The 20,660-nt window shown below is 39.4% G+C and overlaps 1 pseudogene; it reads left to right on the plus strand.

Moving 5' to 3' along the window:
- Nucleotides 1-15,481, plus strand: part of LOC100429183 (ATP synthase F(0) complex subunit C2, mitochondrial pseudogene) — a 38,283-nt pseudogene extending 22,802 nt beyond the window's left edge.
- Nucleotides 15,482-20,660: the final 5,179 nt, after the last annotated feature.

Raw genomic sequence — 20,660 nt, forward strand, 5'->3', positions numbered from 1 at the left:
TAAAAAGTCAAGACCCACCAGTGTGCTGTATTCAGGAGACACATCTCATGTGCAGAGACACATATAGGCTCAAAATAAAAGGGTGAAGGAAGATCTACCAAGCAAATGGAAAGCCAAAAAAAAAAAAGCAGGGGTTGCAATCCTAGTCTCTGATAAAACAGACTTTAAGCCAAAAAAGATCAAAAGAGACAAAGAAGGCCCCTAGTCTCTGATAAAACAGATTTTAAGCCAACAAAGATCAAAAGAGACAAAGAAGGCTATTACATAATGGTAAAGGGATCAATTCAACAAGAAGAGATAACTATCCTAAATCTATAAGCACCCAGTACAGGAGCACGCAGATTCATAAAGCAAGTCATTAGAGACCTACAAAGAGACTTAGATTCCCACACAATAATAATGGGGGATTTTAACACCCCACTGTCAATATTAAGACAGATCAACAAAACGGAAGGTTAAGAAGGATATCTGGGACTTGAACTCAGCTCTGCACCAAGCAGCCCTAATAGACAGTTACAGAACTCTCTGCCCCACATCAACAGAATATACATTCTTCTCAGCAGCACATTGCACTTATTCTAAAATTGACCATATGATTGGAAGTAAAACACTCCTCAGCAAATGTAAAAGAACAGAAATCACAACAAACTCTCTCTCAGACCACAGTGCAATCAAATTAGAACTCAAGATTAAGAAACTCACTCAAAACCGCAAACTACATGGAAGCTGAATAACCTGCACTGGAATGCCTATTGGGTAAATAATGAAAGGAAAGTAGAAATAATGATGTTCTTTGAAACCAACGAAAACAAAGACACAATGTACCAGAATCTCTGGGACACAGCTAAAGTAGTGTGCAGAGGAAAATTTATAGCACTAAATGCCCACAAGAGAAAGCAGGAAAGATCTAAAATTGACACCCTAACATCACAATTAAAAGAACTAGAGAAGCAAGAGCAAACAAATTAAAAAACTAGCAGAAGACAAGAAATAACTAAGATCAGAACAGAACTAAAGGAGATAGAGACATGAAACCCCCTTCAAAAAAATGAACGAGTCCAGGAGCTGGTTTTTTGAGAAGATCAACAAAATTGATAGACCACTAGCAACACTAATAAAGAAGAAAAGAGAGAAGAATCAAATAGACACAATAAAAAATGATAAAGGGGATATCACCACCAATCCCACAGAAATACAAACTACCATCAGAGAATACTATAAACACCTCTATGCAAATAAACTAGAAAATCTAGAAGAAATGGATAAATTCCTGGACACAAACACACCCTCCCAAGACTAAACCAGGAAGAAGTTAAATCTCTGAATGCACCAATAACAGGTTCTGAAATTGAGGCAATAATTAATAGCCTACCAACCAAAAAAAGTTCAGGACCAGATGGATTTACAGATGAATTCTACCAGAGGTACAAAAAGGAGTTGGTACCATTCCTCCAGAAACTATTCCAATCAATAGAAAAAGAGGGAATCCTCCCTAACTCATTTTATGAGGCCAGCATTGTCCTGATACCAAAGCCTGGCAGAGACACAACAAAAAAAGAGAATTTTAGACCAATATCCCTGATAAACATCGATGTGAAAGTCCTCAATAAAATACTGGCAAACCAAATCCAGCAGCACATCAAAAAGCTTATCCACCATGATCAAGTCAGCTTCATCCCTGGGATGCAAGGCTGGTTCAACATATACAAATCAATAAACATAATCCATCACATAAACAGAACCAACAACAAAAACCACATGATTATCTCAATAGATGCAGAAAAGGCCTTTAACAAAATGAAGCAGCCCTCATGCTAAAAATTCTCAATAAACTAGGTATTGATGGAATGTATCTCAAAATAATAAGAGCTATTTATGACAAACCAACAGCCAATATCATACTGAATGGGCAAAAACTGGAAGCATTCCCCTTGAAAACTGGCACAAGACAGGGATGCCCTCTCACCACTCCTATTCAACATAGTGTTGGAAGTTCTGGCCAGGGCAATCAGGCAGGAGAAACAAATAAAGGGTATTCAATTAGGAAAACAGGAAGCCAAATGGTCCCTATTTGCAGATGACATGATTGTATATTTAGAAAACCCCATCATCTCAGCCCAAAATCTCCTTAAGCTGATAAGCAACTTCAGCAAAGTCTCAGGAAACAAAATCAATACGCAAAAATCACAAGCACTCTTATACACCAGTAACAGACAAACAGCCAAATCATGAGTGAACTTCCATTCACAATTGCTTTAAAGAGAATAAAATACCTAGGAATACAACTTGCAAGGGATGTGAAGAACCTCTTCAGGGAGAACTACGAACCACTGCTCAATGAAATAAAAGAGGACACAAACAAACAGAGGAAACTTCCATGCTCATGGATAGGAAGAATCAATATCGTGAAAATGGCCATACTGCCCAAGATAATTTATAGATTCATTGTCATTCCCATCAAGCTACCAATGACATTCTTCACAGAATTGAAAAACAACTACTTTAAAGTTCATATGGAACCAAAAAAGAGCCCACATAGCCAAAACAATCCTAAGCAAAAAGAACAAAGCTGGAGGCATCAAGCTACCTGACTTCAAACTATACTACAAGGCTACAGTAACCAAAACGGCATGGTACTGGTACCAAAACAGATATATAGAGACCATTGGAACAGAATAGAGACCTCAGAAATAACACCACACATCTATAACCATCTGATCTTTGAAAAACCTGACAAAAATAAGCAATGGGGAAAGGATTCCCTATTTAACCAATGGTGCTGGGAAAACTGGATAGCCATAAGTAGAAAGCTGAAACTGGATCCCTTCCTTACACCTTATACAAAAAATAATTCAAGATGGATTAAAGACTTAAATGTAAGACCTAAAACCTTTAAAACCCTAGAAGAAAACCTAGGCAGTACCATTCAGAACATAGGCATGGGCAAGGACTTCATGACTAAAACACCAAAAGCAATGGCGACAAAAGCCAAAATAGATAAATGGGATATACTTTAACTAAAGAACTTCTGCATAGCAAAAGAAAGTACCATCAGAGTGAACAGGCAACCTACAGAATGGGAGAAAATTTTTGCAATCTACCCATCTGACAAAGGGCTAGTATCCAGAATCTACAAAGAACTTAAACAAATTTACAAGAAAAATACAAACAACCCCATCAAAAAGTGGGCAAAGGATATGAACAGACACTTTCAAAAGAAGACATTTATGCAGCCAACAGACACATGAATAAATGTTCATCATCACTGGTCATCAGGGAAATGCAAATCAAAACCACAATGAGATACCCTCTCACACCAGTTAGAATGGCAATCATTAAAAAGTCAGGAAACAACAGATGCTGGAGAGGGTATGGAGAAATAGGAACGCTTTTACATTGTTCATGGGAGTGTAAATTAGTTCAACCATTGTGGAAGACAGTGTGGCAATTCCTCAAGGATCTAGAACTAGAAGTACCATTTGACCCAGCGATCCCATTACTGGATATATACCCAGAGGATTATAAATCATTCTACTATAAAGACACATGTGCATGTATGTTTATTGCGGCACTATTCACAATAGCAAAGACTTGGAACCAACCCAAATGCCCATCAATGATACACTGGATAAAGAAAATGTGGCACATATATACCATGGAATACTATGCAACCATAAAAAAGGATGAGTTCATGTCCTTTGCAGGGACATGGATGAAGCTGGAAATCATCATTCTCAGCACACTATCACAAGGACAGAAAACCAAACACTGTATGTTCTCACTAATAGGTGGGAATTGAGCAATGACAACACTTGGACACAGGGTGGGGAACATCACATACCAGGGCCTGTCGGCAGGTGGGGGACTTGGGGAGGGATAGCATTAGGAGAAATATCTAATGTAAATAACAATTTGATGGGGGCAGCAAACCAACATGGCACATGTATATCTATGTAACAAACCTACACGTTGTGCCCATGTACCCTAGAACTTAAAGAATAATAAAAAAAATAATAAAGAGAGAGAAAATAAATATTCAATACACACTGGCATGACTGGCAATAGCTCAGAGGTTTCATACAGGAGGTCGCAACTCTTAGTGGGATGTGAATCCAGATCATGCCAGTACCGGGGGCAAGGTAGAAAAAAATAGAATAGGCAGAAATGTGAGATGGGGCAATGAATCAGAGTGTATCACCTGTATTTTTCTCCTAAAATAAACTATGTGTGTACACTGGCTAACAATACTTCTTACTATAGTCATGGTCCAAAATCTTGGAAAGCCACTGATATGATGTTGAGACTTGCCTGGCATTATTGTGAAAACTGTGTTGGATCGACAGTGAGGATGTTAGTTTTACACTCACGGGTGAGGGTAAGCTTTGCTTTGTTCTGGAAATATTACCCTTCTGGAACCACCTTATCTCTTTTTGGATTCTGCAATCCCTGCAAACAGATGCCAATGCTGCATTTAAATCAGAGGTCCTAGTTTTGTTTCATTTTGCTATAACTACTTTCTGGAAGCACACATTGGAATTCAACATTGTTGCATCTAATCTTAGGCAATAAATATAAGTGATATTGTGGGACCAAAAAATCCATTCTGTGTAATTGATCATCTGCAGTGAATTTACAAATTACATAGTCTCAACATTTTTTAAAGAAGAAGGTTTCTGGTACTTAGAAACTCAAGGGACAAAACTGGCTCTCAAAACTCAGGAGATTAACCCAGTCATTCACAGTAAGGTCTATCTCGAAAATCCACACATTAAAGGATCCCTTGAGGTCAAATTTTTGAGTCTAATAACAAAATGATACTGAGCTAAAAATCAGTGGGGGTCAGCCATAGGGCAAAAATGAAAGACTGCCTGAAATGACTCTCCTTTTTCAACAATTTAACTTAGACCTCAGTTAGCAGGAGCAGTGTCATGGTAAAAAATAAACTGCATCATTTTATTTTAAAAGAAAACTATTGGCACTCCATGTCAGTCCCAGACACTCTAGCTAAACTTCAAAACGGAATCCCGAGTCAATTGTTTTAAAATAGACTCTACCTTCCAAAAACACCTGATATTTGACTATTAGTTTCTTCACCCACCATATCTGCATCAAGACCTACCTAGGGTGATTAAAGAGTGGCATCTCTTCATCCCTCCTCTTCCCCCTATCCTCCCCCTAAATCTCACATGAACAGGGAAGCAGGGCAGACTAATCTGTTTGTGAGGTTTGTGCTTGCATGTGTCAACGTGCGCTATGGGATCTTAATATTGATTGCTGTTTATTTTTAGGTGTATTGGTTTGTCTGCAAAGGATAATATATCATGTTGATATCTGACAGCTTCCTTCCAACTAAGACCTTGCAGCATGAATCCAGCCCAGCCCACTTGCCCTCCCGGCTAGACTCCAGCTGTTACTCCTCTGCCACTGAAAATTGGCAGCACCCTCCTCCCCACAACAGATTTTGTGTGTGTGATTGATTGGGATTTTATTTTGGTTTTTCCTGTTTTTAACTTTTCCCAAGAGATACACGATTCCCAGATGATTCTTCACTAGCTTGCAAAATTCAGAAAGTGGCCTCTGCAGGAGAACTCTGACCCTTTGCTTTTGTTTGCTTATTCACTTACTCTAAAGAAAATGAACTTCTGGTCAATACCCACTTGCTCCAGAAAGGGCACAGCCACTAAAGTACACCAAAAAATCTAAAAGACATTAAAACTATTTCAGGACCAGAGAAAACAACTACCTTTCTCAAGGATCCCAGCACATATGGACAGGCAAAATATAAGAACCCTACAGTCTTTGTCTGATAATAAGCTTAAGAGAAAGCAATTTTCCAACCCAGAGCTCTCTTCCATGGTTTACCTCACAAAAAGCCTGGGGTGGGATTTTTTTTTCCTTTGAATAATGTTCCCCTTCACATTCAGTTGATAAGAAGCCTTCTTTTGTGAGAGCCATTTGATGTTCAAAGGGCTCTTCAAAATGCATGTGGACAGCCTTTGGAGAATTCTTAGAACACCAATCTAAATTTGGGTCTTAATAACAGGAAAGTTTTGTCAGCTGTAAACAAACTTCAATGCCAAATTCTAAAAAGTAAGAACAGTTGTCATCGGCCCCTGAAGTCAAGGGTAGGTTAGACATCGACAGTTCACACACTTCCATCCCTCACCATTTAAATGTCAGAAACAGCCACTACTGGACAGAGGATACTGTCAAGCTGTCACAAGTAAATCCAATTCTCTGCTGGGCTGCTGTCCAGTCATAACACAATAGTGCAGAAGTATCCATTCTCCATTTTTCAGAAAATTTCTATAATTAAGACACTGCTCTGGGCTTCCCATAAGCATATGAAGCTCCAGGAGCACACAGGGGAAGATGTAACTAAGACGTGAATCCTTTTCCCCAATTACTTCTTTGTAAGGTATTTTCCAGCAAAGAAACAGACCTTAAACCCCTAGGAAAAGTAGGCAGGAACTGAGTCAAAGGTAACAGACGAATTGCTGCTGTTTTGCATTCCCACCACTTGGTAAAACTCTAAAAACAAACAACTTTTAGTTTGGGTTTTATTTGGGGTTATTCTTTTCACTTTCAAGGAGATTCGTTATTTCTCAGTCCAGAAGAAGGAATCTCAATTGTCTTGCAAAAATTCAGAATGTGAACTCTAGAGAGCTGCCTTTTTGCTTTTTTTGTTGGTTTTTTTGTTTTGTTTTTGTTTGCTAATTCTAAGGAAAATGAATTTCCGGTAAAAACTACTTGTCCTACAGCCACTAAAATACAGTGAAACACCTTTACAGTAACACTTACCAGTCGACCATTTGATTCCCCTGTTCTGATTTACCTTAGCCTCTAGTTAACCATAATAATAAAACTAACCAAATGAATTGGGCACTTACTAGATACATCTTACTGTTTCACAAAACTCCATTTAATCCATATGAATTCTCCTTCAACTGGGAGTAGGGGAGTGCAAGACTAGTCCCACCAAAACATAAATTGTGCAATGAGTTAACACAGAAGCTGCTGGCTGGGCACAGTGGCTCACAACTCTAATCCCAGCACTTTGGGAGGCCAAGGCAGACAGATCACCTGAGGTTGGGAGTTCGAGACCAGCCTGACCAACATGGAGAAACCCCGTCTCTGCTAAAAATACAAAATTAGCCGGGCATGGTGGTGCATGCCTGTAATCCCAGCTACTTGGGAGGCTAGGCAAGAGAATCACTTGAACCTGGGAGGCGGAGATTGCAGTGAGCCTAGATCATGCCATTGCGCTCCAGCCCAGGCAACAAGAGCGAAACTCTGTCTCAAAAAAAAAAGCTGCTGCTACTAGCTCTGTATTTTCACTACACCTAAACCTACCTCCCAAACCCTCCCAACACCACTCCTGAGTCACAGACCCATACATCCAACTCAACTTGGATATACGAAAAGCACTACAAGCTCAGTCTCTCCAAAACTTAATCTGTCTTTTTTACCAACCTTCTCTTCCTCCTGTTTTCTCTACAGTGGTAGTAAATGGCATCAACATCCACCCAGAACCTAAGCCAGAAACCATTCTAGACTCCAATCATTCTAAACTCCTCCCTTCCCCTCAACCCCCATATCCATGTCCACTGACCAAGACAGCCTTCACATTCCCCTCAGCTTGACAAAACTTTAGAGAGGCTTCTTGACTCTAGGCCCTGATCTCCCTTTTCTTAGAGCATTTACTTTGGGAAATACATAAATTCTTTCTCGTCCTTTTGAGATGTGTGTAAATGTTTTTAGAAGCCTCTTGCCAGTTTTTCAACCTATGCCTGTTTTTCTCAAGGACTTGAGAACCATCTCTTTGAAAATGTAAATGTCAAGGAAGATAGTCCCAGGCTGTGTGGGAGGGTAGGAGCCTAACTTCAACCAGCACCTTGCTCTAAGTTGTAAAACTATCTCCTGTCCATAAGAGAAAGTTGACTTTTCCTTTGGGTAAAGCCAATGAGCAAACACAAACCACCTCTGTTCTCCCTCTCAATCCAGCTGTTAAAAATCCTCCCACCCTCCATTTCCGTAGAGTTGAGTTCAGAGTTCTGTTCTCTCTCCCCATGACAATATCCTTGAAAAAAGTCTGTTGTCTTGTCTGTTTAATTTTGGCGCAATATTTGCTATGACACCAGCCAACCCAACTCCCTGACACCTGTCAAGTATTGTTTCTGGTTTTTTTTCCTGTCTCATTCTAGGGCCAAATATTTAATTCAAGTTGCTGTCTCACTCATCTAGATGACTACAGTCATTTCCTAATCAGCTTCCCTGATTTCAATCTTTCTCCCTTCCAATCCCTTCCCTACACTGCTGTAGCTAAAATGGTTCAAAAACCAATGTTTAGTTCACATACTCCCCCTACTTAGAAACCTTCAAAGCTTCCCCACAGTTCCTATGATGGTGGGACCACACACATCCAGGTTTCCCCGAGACAGTCCTAATTTACACATGTTGTACCAGGTTAATTCTCAGCTTCCTTTTACTCTAAAAATGTCCCAGTTAGAAGATAATAACACCCTAGTATAGTGTCTAAGGACTAACCTCCACAATCATCTAACATTGCTCTTCTACACACATCATACTTCAAACACAACAAACTGCTTATGGCAATGGACCTCAACCCTGGCTACAAATTAAAATCATCTGGAAAGTTTTGTAAATGCATCTGTGATCCAGCTCAATACCAGACTAATTAAATCTGACTTTCTGGGGGTGGGCATTAAGCGTTGATACATTTTTTTTTTTTTTTTTTAATGGACTCTCACTCACTCTGTCACCCAGGCTGGAGTGCAGTGGCGCCATCTCAGCTCACTGCAACCTCTGCTCCTGGGGTTCAAGCGATTCTCTTTCCTCAGCTTCTCAAGTAGCTGGGATTACAAGCATGTGTCACCACACCTGGCTGATTTTTCTATTTTCAGCAGAGACAGGGTTTCACCCTGTTGGCCAGGCTGGTCTCAAACTCCTGACTTCAAGTGATTCTCCCGCCTTGGCCTCCCAAAGTGCTGGGATTACTGGTGTGAGCCACCGAGCCCAGCCTGATAGATTTTTTTAAGTTTCCCAGGTGACCCTATGTGAAACCCAACTATAATAAAAACTGCTGACATGTGGTTGCCAGGTCAACCATCTGTGAAGCTTTCTCTGGTCTTTCACAGTAGCCTGTACATGCCTTTATTACAGAACTAACACTGAATTACCATTATTTATTTACATGTCCATCAATAGCTAAGTTCTGTTGATTCTGTGTTTAATCTGTCTCTTGAGTCTGTATCTTCATCTCGTTTTCCTTCACTAGTTCATCATCACCTCTCACCCAGGTGACTGCATAAGCTCCTGATTGGTTTTTCTGCTTCCAATCCTCCCCACCCAAATTGCTCCCAGTTATCTTTTGTAAAACCAGTTGAATGGTATCATTCCATTATTCAACTTTGTGATGGCTCATCACCTACTATAGGATAATGTCCAAAGTCTACGGTATAGAATTCAAAAACCTTCCCAAGAGATCCCAACATGCCCTAGATTCCCCTCACTTCTACCAACACCCGCCTCAGTCCCACGGGGTGACTCATTCATCTTTGATCAAGCCACCATGCTTCTACCTCAAATGCCTTATTCTCATTTTCCATCAGGCAAACTCCTTATTTTTAAAAGTTCCACTGAAGTATTGCTCCTGCAAAGCTGTCCCCAGCCAAGAATTAATTGCTTCCTCTTCTCTCCCACATTTTCCCACTTTAAATAGATATAGATCATTCATCACCATTTGGCTTGCATTATGTAAATGCCTGCCTCTGTCACTGGATATGAACATCTCTAGGGCAAAGGTCAGTGATACTAGCAACTATCACCCTCAGTAAGTGATTGCTGAAGTCATTTCAGAAAACATTTTTAAATCCCTAGCTGGTAAATTGAAGATAAGCATCTTTAATCATTTCTGTCGCTTCATCCATTGAAGAAAGTGGCAGTGGAAATAGCTTAGATCTCCAAGTCCCAACATTATAAGAATTGGAGAACTCAAAGCAACCTTTGGAAACTGGATCCAATATACATTTTGCTGGCAAAAAAAAAAAAAAAAAAAAAAGGCTCTTTCCAGACTAAAATACTTCCAAACATAAAATCTATTAAGCTATTGCCTTCTACCTTTTAAATTTGGATTTTGAGTTTCAATCATGTTTACTGAAAGGTCACTTATTGATAGAAATGACAAAGCCAAGTGATTTCTTACAAGATCTTCAGAGTGTTCAAGGATGGTTTCTCATTTCTAACCTTTATAGTATAGTTTCAAAGCCTCTGTTTTTATGCTAACACAAAATGAGCTGCAAACTTGACAGCGATAAACACTTCTGTCCCATCAAAAGACTGATACTGCACTAGAAAATCTGCTAGTTCCCTAATTCTGGGTTAGTAATGGTTTATTTATATAAAAGTAATATCAAATGACAAAGTCTCCCAGAAACTTCCAGGAATTACTTCTACTATTTTACCAAATACCAACATGGAATCTGCCTCTGCATTTTGGGTAAATGCAGTCTTAAAAGAAATGCACTGGGGTGGGATGTATAATTTTATTTTTCTGAAATATCCCAAAACATTCTTTTCTCTGAAAAATCTCAAATTCAGAAATGCAAATAAATACCTTGTGCTACAGATGAAAATATCTTACTAGCTCCTTAAATCATCTCTCTTCTATAAACAGATTGTTACTTGGACCAAGTGTGTGTGGATCTCCTCCCTCATGGGCAATATAATGAGGTGGTATCCACTGAATTAGAATTTATGCCAGCAAACATTTTTTAATAATTGTGTATTTATTTTATTGTATCTTATTTAAAATATATATATATATATATACCTAATATAACACTCCCACAGATATTGTGGCTTAGAATGAGATAATAGTTGTTACGGCTGCAGTAAACCATCTTATTCAGATTGAATAAAGCACTGCACCCTGGCGTAGGCGTGAGTGTTTCAGATCTTTAGTAACTGAACTTCTTAACTGTCTGGAAGCATTGCTAATAATAAACAATGGCCTAGACCTCTAACATGCCTGCTCATATGGCATATTCCACACACATCACTGTGCTCCTTCTAGGCATGTATAAGCATATGTAATTTTATCAGAAAAGACAACTAATTGTCCTTGGCCCTTTCTGATCATGTGCGCATGTGAGTGAGACTGTCAGTACTAAGTAAAACCAAAATTAAAAAATAATACTATTGAAGTAAAACTTCCTCTGTGTCTTAAACTAGGTAACATTAAACCTACTATTTCCTTATTATTGACGGCCCCCAAAATTTCATTCTTCTCAAGGAACTAATTTTTAGTTTTGCATTTTATAAATCAATGACATTTATAATATTTGAAATGTTATATGTAATTTTAATCGTTATAGTATTTACAATTTGATACTCTATAATTATAGCATTTATAATTTGATATTTTTTCTCTGTACTTTAATAACAGCATGGGGCTTTTAAATTTTATTATTGCAGTTATCTTCTATTTGTGATAAGAAACTGGTTTTTACTGGTAGCAATAATATAACATTTCCTTTTAAAATGAATTTAAAGTTAAAATGGAAGAAGTCTACTCAAAGAAAAATCGTAAGAAAATAAGAGTACAGAGGACAGGAAGACATGAACATGGCATAAAAGACGTGCTTTGAAAACACTGTCCTAGGGAAAAACCCTTTACAGAAGTAAACACTGTTCCATAGAAAGTGAGCAACTCACAGTTTTGCCACCGCCAGTTCCTAAACCTGGAAGCACATGAGCAGACAACCATGAAGAATGTTGCTCTGGAAAACATGGATGAAACTTAACATGGTTTTAGAGCATTTGGTTTTTTTGATTGTATAGAAAAACTCTAACAGAGATGAGTAATTTTTTTTGTTGAATCAACACCCAGATAACACAGATAACAGTTTAGCCCTTTTTATTTATTTATTTTTTTTAGATGGAGTTTTGCTCTTGTTGCCCAGGCTGAAGTGCAATGGCGTGATTTTGGCTCACCGCAACCTCCGCCTCCCAGGTTCAAGTGATTCCCCTGCCCCAGTCTCCCAAGTAACTGGGATTACAGGCATGCACCACCACGCTGGGCTAATTTTGTATTTTTAATAGAGACGGGGTTTCTCCATGTTGGTCAGGCTGGTCTCGAACTCCCAACCTCAGTTGATCCACCCACCCTGGCCTCCCAAAGTGGAGTTTAGCGCTTTTATAAACCCTCAACTCATTCCTCCTTTATGTAATGTAAGATCTCAAGCTTCTCAGTGACAGTCACCACTGGAGGGTGAAAAATAAAGAAACACTATCTCGCAAGTATCCTCACCAACCAGAGAAATATTAGGTTGTGCATTATCTTTCTTTGTTGGTATTTTAAAAATAGGGCTCTGTACACACATATTTGAAGCTACATTCTAGTGCATATGTTTTTACAAACCCAAACTCTCCATTCTGGAGATTTCCTGAGACACATCCCTTATGGAGTCATGTACGATAAGCTGGGAGTTACTGTCTCCTTTATCACCATTATGAAAAGCAGAAGCTGCTCTCAGTAACTGAGACACTATTCGTTACTCCCTACATTGGCATGCTATAATTACTTCAGACTGTCTAAATTTTCTCAATGATAGTCAAATGCAGTTAGAAACCGTAGTTAACTTGCTACAATAAAGATAAATTGTAGAGAAACACAATTAAACTAAGTTATTTCCATTCTTATTTTAATAACATCAGAAAAGAGAGTTTGAGGTAACACGGCAACTCCATAGTTTGCAATATAAAGTGGTAGTAGTAATATGATTTTTATAATTAAAAAAAATGGTGTGGCAGCAATACAAGCCTATCCTGATTAACATTCCTAACCTTGCAAATATGCAGGAAAAAATCTTTTCTACAATGATAAATTCCAAGATTAAAAATGGTTCAACTATACTTTGACAGATATTACATTGATACTGTGTATTGTCAAGCAAAAAAGTAAAACAGGTTATAAAATAAAATCACAAACTAGGAATGTAGGGAAGCAACACCATAAGGTACACTTGGAAATTTCAGTGTTCTTCTAGTGCTTTTTCAGTAGTAGTCATCAAGAATTTCTAACGCACCCAAACTGCATAAAAAATAAAGGAGACCACTGAGAAGATTATTGTAGATATGCAGTATGGAGCATGCCACCAGTTGTCCTTCAACAATCATTCTCCACTTCTTTTATAATAATAGAACCTCCTATTTTCAATTGAGTACATAGATAAAGACTACATTTCCCAGACACCACTTAAGAGAGGTGTACCAATATGACTTCACTTCTGAACGATAAGATGTAAGGGAAAATATCAGATGAAACACCCAGAACGTGTCCTTAAAGGAAAGGGCACAACCTGCCACTTTCCCTTTCTCCTTCCTGCTGGCGGGAGGACAAACCTGATGACTGGAACAGGAGCTCTGTCTTAAGCTAGGAGATGCCTTATGCATAGGGCTATAATGTGTATATTATGGAATGATAAAGTGAGTTTATCTGAGAAGAGAGGTTGGTAGATCCAAAAAGGGGTCTACCTCCTTTTCATTTAATAATCTTCTGTACTCTTCCAGTTTTTTCTTTTTACTGTGGACAGGAAGTAAGAGGAATGTGCGAGAGGGACTGAGGAAGAGAGTTAAAGATGTGTCAGAATGAAACGAACTTAAAGAGAAGAGAGAAGATCTGAGCAGTGTAAGGGGTGTGCTTTAGTGGGTGCTGCTGGTGCTCTACATATATCCCCGTTACAAGCCGGCATGCTAATCCTTACCTGTGGGTATGGTTATCCCTCAATTTCCATGGGGAATTGGTTCTAGGACCTCTAGCAGTTACCAAAATCCACAGATGCTAAAATCCCTGATATAAAATGGTGTGGTGTTTGCATATAACCTATGCACAGCCTCCCATATACTTCAGATCATCTCTAGCTTCATACCTAATACAATATAAATGCTATGTAAGTAGTTGTTATACGGTATTGTTTAGGAAATAATAAGAAAAAAAAACTGTACATGTTCAGTATAAACACAATTTTATTTCTGAATACTTTCCATCTGCAGTTGGTTGATCCCAGGGATGCAGAACGCATGGATGCTAAAAGGGCCGACGGTATTGCCTGAAGACAACTTAGAGCTGTCCCCTTCAAGAGAATTTACCTGGGCCAAAGGGTGATTGCCTTGCCCAGGAAGCCTACCCACCACCTTAGGAGGCAGATCTTGACCAATGACTGAATAGAATATGCTTTAAGGTAGGATCAATTTCGTGGCTCACGCCTGTAATCTCAGCACTTTGGGAGGCCAAAGGAGTTCAAGACCAGCCTGGGCAAGATAGTGAAACCCCATCTCTACTAAAAATACAAAAATTAGCCAGGCATGGTGGCACACCCCTGTAATCCCAGCTACTCGGGGGAACTGAGGCATGAGAATTGCCTGAGCCTGAGAGATGGATGTTATAGTGAGCCAAGATTATGCCACTGTACTCCAGCCTGGGCAACAGAGCAAGACTCTGACTCAAAAAGATGTAAACCTCGTCTCTACTAAAAATACAAAAAATTAGCCGGGTGTGGTGGCGGGCACCTGTAGTCCCAGCTACTCAGAAGGCTGAAGCAGGAGAATGGTGTGAACCCAGGAAGCGGAGCTTGTAGTGAGCCGAGATCGCACCACTGCACTCCAGCCTGGGCGACAGAGCGAAACTCTGTCACAAACAAACAAACAAAAAAAAGATGTAAAAACATAATAAACATAAAAATAAAAGATGGGGTCCATTTAATAGTAAAATTTCCACTCCAGGGTTTGTGGGGCCTTTGTGGGGCCAGAGCTAGCTAGTCTGCAGTTGAAATCACATTCTTATGTATCTTTTTTCCCTTGCCTTATCCTACTTTTCTCCCACCTCTTCTATTGCATGCACTTCCCCAATAAATCACTGGATTTACTAGGGCTCCATGTCAAGCTCTGCCTCTAGGGAACCCAATCTAAAAACCACCACACGGGTTTTCTCTGCATTGGGAGCAGTTCTCCTGCCACAGCCCCCAAACCTCTGAAAATGTAGCCTGCTTCAAGCTCCTCTCCACCTCCTCTTTGGTGAGGAACTCCTCTCAGCTGCTGAGCCATCCACTATCTGCAGGGGTGCTGAAATGACCAGAGACATGGACAGATGAGAGCCTCAGCAGCTTAGCAGTCTCATGTCCCCATACCTCACTTGCCCATAGCCACAGCTTCCAAACCAGAGCCATTCCCAGGGACATCGACACAGCACCCAAGTTCACTGGGGCTGGGGCTGCCACAGTGAGGGTGGCTAACTCTGGGGCTGAGACTGCTATTGTGTTTGGGAGCCTCATTATGGTCATGCCAGGAACCCATCTCTGAAGCAACAGCTCTTCTCCTGTGCCATTCCGGGCTTTGCCCTCTTGGGGCCATGGGGCTCTTTTGCCTGATGGTAGCCTTTCTCACCCTCTTTGCCATGTGAAGGAGCCATATCCACCTCCCACAGTTCTTTCTCCCATGTCTTGTCTGCCCTATGTGTTCGTTTTCCAGTACCTCCCCAGGCAGCCTGGGGCACATGGTTGGCTCAGGGTTTGACGGAGGGAAGACAAATAAATAATCTATTAATAAGGGGGAAAAAAACACAATACTGAATTGATCCTACGGAAAATAAAATTCACTCACTACTGTTTCATAATTTACATTGTATTTTTTCCTAATAAAAATGGAAGATATTAAAGATTTAAACAAGGAACAGCATACTTTCAAACCAGCACACCAGTCTAGAAGGGTGTCGTCTAGAAGAGTATATCCACCTAAATTATTTTTCAGAGTGGCGTATTCAAAGCATGACCCTCTAAATAAAGTTGATCTGCTTTTTCTGTAATCATATTTTATGATCAGTGTAACATGAATATTAAACTTGCAGCTAAGATAGCCTCACTAGGAAACTGGTTACTCCGACACAGTAGCTCTGACCATTTGAAAGTGGGCCCTATTGGCTACATCATGGGAAGATTACAGACCAAAACCCCACTCACTCTACCTAAAAAATAAGCAGTCAGCCAAACAGCTTCACCTATCCAGCTAAGGTTAATAGGGAAATTTTAATCTGCCTAAAACAAAATTGAAACCTTTGACTGTGGAAGACACTGCTTTTATTTTACTGGCAGAGTAATGAACCTTATCTAATCTACTCTTAAATCTTAATTCAGTGCTTTAAAACTACCAGAAGATTCTTCCTTATGTCTAACCCTAAATTTTTCACACAGCAATTTTGTTGTAGACTTAGGCACTAGGTAACAGACTCTATTTCTTATCTTAAATAATTTAAGTGTCTACACATTTTCTTATAGGCACTAACTTTCTAAAAACCAGTATCTCAGGCTATTCACTAACCTTTAGAGCATCTCTCTTCAAAATTAGAAGACTCAAACACATGCAATATTGCTCATCAATGTTCACAATGATGGTAGAGATTGTGCTTAAAAAATCACTATATAAGCGAAGTGTGGCATATACATATAATGAAACATTATTCAGCTTTAAAAAGGAAGGAAATTCTGACACATGCTACAACATGGATGAAACTTAATGATATTACATTAAATGAAATAAGCCAGTCACAAAAAGACAAATTGCATTCTCTTATATGAGCTACTTAAAGTAGTCAAAATCATAGAGACAGAAAGCAGAATGCTGGTTACTAGGGGCAGGGGGAAAGGAGGAATGGGGAAATTTTAATCTGTATTTAATGGATACAGAGTTTCAGTTTCACAAGATGAAAAAGTTATGGAAATAGATGGTGGTGATGGTTGCACAACATTATGAATGTATTAAATATCTCTGAACTGTACACTAAAAATAGTTAAGATGGGCTGGGCATGGTGGCTTATGCCTGTAATCCCAGCACTTTGGGAAGCCAAGGCAGGTGGATCATTTGAGGTCAGGAGTTCGAGACCAGCCTGGCCAACATGGTGAAACCCCATCTCTACTAAAAATACTAAAATTAGCTAGGTGTGGTGGTGCATGTCTGTAATTCCAGGTACTGGGGAGCCTGAGGCCGGAGAATTGCTTAAACCCGGGGGGCAGAGGCTGCAGCAAGCCAAGATTGTGCCACTGCACTCCAGCCTGGGCAACAGAGTGAGACTCTGTCTCAAAAATAAAATAGTTGGCCAGGTGCGGTGGCTCACGCCTGTAATCCCAGCACTTTGGGAGGCCGAAACAGGCAGATCACGGGGTCAAGAGATTGAGACCATGCTGGCCAACATGGTAAAACCCCATCTCTACTAAAAATACAAAAATTAGCTGGGCATGCTGGTGCGTGCCTGTAGTCCCAGCTACTCGGGAGGCTGAGGCAGGAGAATCGCTTGAACCCAGGAGGCAGCGGTTGCAGTGAGCTGAGATTGCACCACTGCACTCCAGCCTGGTGACAGAGCAAGACTCCAACTCAACCAATCAATCAATCAATAAAATAGTTAAGATGGTATATTTTATGTGTGTTTTACCGCAATTTTTTAAAAAATGTAAGAAAATTAAAAGAAAAAAATAGATAAAGTAAAACAACTACAATGATAAAGGCTTCAGCATTACTAATATCGTTCTCTTGCTCTTATGGCTTGTCTTCTATTCCAGTTGTATTTGGGCTCCCTACTTTTTCTTGCCCTCCCCTCTCTCCATTGAACGTTAGCATTTTTTGTCTAATTGTGTGTCTACCTCATCAAAGTCATATCTATTACTCCAAAAGCACTAAACAGTGACTCTCAATTAGACATTATATTGTAATGTAAATAAGTTACAGTAATTATTCTCCCTCCCTCAACATGATTCTTGAGAACAATTGCCAAATGACCCCATTCAGCATTCACTTGGACCAGTGTCTCTTATATAGGGTCACATGTCATAATCATCCGTGGATCTTTGTAAAACTACACACACTTGGGACACTGTCCTGTGGATTGTCAATCTCTGTGAAGCAGAACAGGGTCATTTTACTTCCGAAGTTCTACAGGTAATAATAAGAATTAGAATTATTGAGTGTTTATAAAGTGCCAAGCATTGTACTAAATGTTTAATTGTGATTCTGATAATTACCTCTACTTAACTTCCTTAACTAACTCCAAGCCCCAAATTACGTTTGCAATTTAGAGTATTAACGTGGAAGTCCACAATCAAGCTTAGCTAGCTTAGCAGTCCATCAATCTCATCCTGTTGTAGGAAGCACTCTGTGTGTGGGTGCGCGTGTATATGTGTGTTTGTAATTTTCCTGGAAAAAAGATTCATCGTAACTTTTATAGTTTCCTCAAAATAGTCTCTGACACAAAAATAGGCTAAGAAAAACTACTTAGAATAAAATTCCTCCCACCATTATATATTCGCCCCAGAGTGTTCACCCGCACTTATTCATTCATTCACCAAATATTTATTGAGCGCCTATGACATGCAAACTGTCAAGGTTTGAGGTCAGTGAACAAAACCAAGCCCTTGTCCTCATGGAAACTTATATTTTAGAGGAATAAACAATAAATATATAGTGGGTAAGACAATCCTTTGGCTCAGAACCTAACTTCCTAAATTACTAATACAAATTGCACAATCCACTCAGGGGCGATTGGGACTCAAAGCCCCAGGTAGTTTCAAAATCCATACTATTTCCACCATTTATTGTTGTTTTCAAATACAACATATTTTATGAAGACAAAATTTTACCTATCACCTATTACTGTGCACAGCAAATAGTGTAACAAATAAATAGCATTTTCAGTTTTATAAAACGTTAAGTACTGTTTGGCTATTCAAAAGTATTTCCAAAGAGGTACAAATAGCCATGTCTTATTTCTCTAAATTCATAAGAAAGTATGGAAGTTAGTAGGTGTTGAAAGTTTTGTGGTATTGTCACGTAGTTTACTTCTACATATGTTATAAACCACGTGATACATTATTATTAATTTTGCTTTTAACAGCCAAGTACTTATTTAAAAGAACCAAATACTGTTTTAAAGGTAGTTTCCACAGATGCATGAGCTGGCCAGTACCCAACTGAAAACTTGAGGGGGACCCTCTGCACATCTCTGGAGCTTTCTCGCTTGCTTTCTCTCTATCACACTCTCTCTCTTACACTCACACACACTCTCTGTCTCTCTGGCTCCCGCTCACTTTCTCTTTTTCTCTCTCTCTCCAGCTCTTTCCTCTCCGATACTCCATCCTGTGAACTCTAGGCATCTTGACTTCTCCAGACTCCCAGCTCCATATTCTCAGACCACTGAACTATGCCTGGGTCCCCACTCCTTTTCCTGATGCCTGGAAATTCTCTCTGGGCAGTAAGCTGGGTAATCATAGGGGCTCACCTCATCTGTTTCCCATCTTTCAGGCATTATTCTTCTTTGCTATCTAATGTTCAATGGCTTGAAAACTCTTATTTCATATATATCATACATGTTTGAGGCTTGATTTTAGTTGCTTCAGTGGGTGAGTAAATCCAGTTCTTGCAACTCCATCTTGGTGAGAAACAGAAGTCTCTTTAATGTAACTATAATCCAAGTATTTTAAAAATTAAAAGTTGTGATAAAGCTTATTCAGAAGAATAATTTTGAAGAACACAAGTTCAGTACAGAAGGAACATCTATAAACAAAGTTAGTGATAAAATGCTCCTCCCTATTGGGGCAGGCCACTCCCACAGCCCCACCACCTTGGTATATCACTGCCGATAAAGTTAAACAAGCCCATGGTGGCCTTGGCATCGGATGGATTTTGTCCAATCCAAACTCTGTCACTTACTAAATAAATGACATGCAACCATGGGTAAATGACTTAACCTCTGTGTGCCTCACGTATCATATGTAAAATGGAAATACTTGTAGTACATAGGACATAGGGTTGTTATACTAAATGAGAAATGCACAGCTACTCAGCAAAATGTTTGCTATGTATGGGCTCAATAAACAGTATGTTCTATTAATATTGTCTGAACTCCATATTTGCCACATATTTAATCTACTCAATTAAATGTCGATCATTAATGTATACATTAGTCCTTTTTATCATCCAGAAAGAAAATGTAACTAAGTTAAAACTAGCACAAACTGGTTGGGCACGGTGGCTTACGCCTGTAATCCCAGCATTTTGGGAAGCCGAGGCAGGTGGGTCACTTGAGGTCAGGTGTTTGAGACCAGCCTGGTCAACATGGTGAAATCCCATCTCTACTAAAAATACTAAAATTAGCTGGATGTGGTGGTGGACACCTGTAATCCCAGCTACTCGGGAGGCTAAGGAAGGAGAATTGCTTGAACCAGGGAGGTGGAGGCTGCAGTCAGCTGAAATTGCACCACTGCATTCCAGCCAAGTCAAAAGAGTAAGACTCCGTCTCAAAAATAAAAATAAAATTAGCACAAACTATTCATATTCTTCAAAGCATTTAGTTTATTATACTCTGTTCCCTAAAATAAAAGGATGAAGTCACCAGGTATCTCAAAGTTATAACCTTTTCAACATTTATTCAATTCATCTCTAATTTGTCATCCCCTTTCTTCTGTCTGCAACTTTATTATTTCCCAGTTCCATTGAATTCCTGATGGGGCCTATTGAGTCCTATTTATGATCCTTAATGGGAGCTTTGTAGCAAAAGAGAAGTAGATCTTGAGTTCCTCCTAACCAGCTCAGGCTG

This window comes from Macaca mulatta, chromosome 7 (genome assembly GCF_049350105.2).
Source record: "Macaca mulatta isolate MMU2019108-1 chromosome 7, T2T-MMU8v2.0, whole genome shotgun sequence".
Taxonomy (NCBI): Eukaryota; Metazoa; Chordata; class Mammalia; order Primates; family Cercopithecidae; genus Macaca; species Macaca mulatta.